Genomic DNA, 1,373 nt, shown 5'->3' with positions numbered 1-1,373 from the left:
TCTCCTGGCCTAGCAGAGTGCATGTCATCTGCACACTGTTGCTGGTCAGGAGGGAGCTCAGGTCTGTGCCCATATGCCCTGGAGCCAGACTCAGGGTTATCCTTTCATTGGGTGCAGGGTTCCTACAGGAGGTAGGGGTGCACCATAGGGCCTGCCTCAGAGCCTCCTGGAGGCTGAGGTGTGAGATACTGGCACCTCCCTGATGTTTATGGGGGATGGTGCTTTCGTCCATGGGAAATAAACCAGCAGAGAGCTTACCATGCAATGCTAGTGTAGTTTCTTTTTCTTTTTCTTTTTTCCAGTGTATTTTCTAATCCAGTTTTGGCAAAAATGGTATTAAGATTCAGTTGTAACTAAACATGGAAATTTGTATGTGAATATATTCACTTATTGAGATTGGAATTTATAGACTTACACACTGAAGAATATCATTTTGGACCATCATCTCACACAATTAATAAACTATTAGTTAAATTAGTAACGTAATAAAATGGAAGACTTGTGTGTTCTGTGGAGAAATTAACATTAGTTGTTTCACATGCATAGGTGAGTATTGGTGCTATGTGTGTGTGTGTATCTCTGTGTGTGCACCTGGCTGGAGATTTTCAGAAATTCTTGGATCTGTGATTGACACATCTATCATGGTGAAGAACCCTACTGATCATTGTGATATTAATTTTTCTTACCTGGCAGGTTTGATTTTGTGATTCTAGTTAAACCTGTTCTCTCCAAGGTGATGTTCTGTTCCTTCTCTTTGCATTGTATGTTTGTAATTCTTCAGACCTATTTGCAAGGTCATGGGTTCTTTTGTAAGGTGAAACCACTGTGCTTATGATCCTATGAAAGGCTTGATTATTTTGTACTCTAATATTTTTTATTACTTTGAGCATTTCTTTTGAATATTTCTTAGTATTTCATATCCCTGCTAAGATGACCTATCTGGTCCTGCATTCTTACTATGTTTGCTTTTATATACGTGTATTTTAAGATACTATGTATAGTAACTTTACAATTCCTGTTTAATCACACAGTTCTACCACCTGTGTAGTTCAGGAACTCATTTTGATCATTTTCATTGTGCCTTTTTACATGAGTCTTGACTGACACATGTCGCTACACATTGTAAGTGTCATTGCTGGGTACTAATCTGTAGCATTCTGAACCCCAATTGATTCAGCCGCTTTTGGATGAGTGTTTAGCATTTGTTCTGTTTAAGGTTACATTCTGTTTGATACTGGCTGGATCAGGCCTACTCCATGGTTCAGAGGTCAGCTCTCTCTGAGAGCCCACTGAGGGGTGTGGACAACAGTGCAGACTGAAGCTGATGGCATGGTAATTAAGGTTAAGACTGTTCTGGGTCACCTCAAAGGCTA

The sequence above is a fragment of the Otolemur garnettii genome, unplaced genomic scaffold (genome assembly GCF_000181295.1).
Source record: "Otolemur garnettii isolate 467f Iridium unplaced genomic scaffold, OtoGar3 scaffold00908, whole genome shotgun sequence".
In the NCBI taxonomy this organism is placed as follows: domain Eukaryota; kingdom Metazoa; phylum Chordata; class Mammalia; order Primates; family Galagidae; genus Otolemur; species Otolemur garnettii.
Note: the sequence above shows the minus strand (reverse complement) of the source record.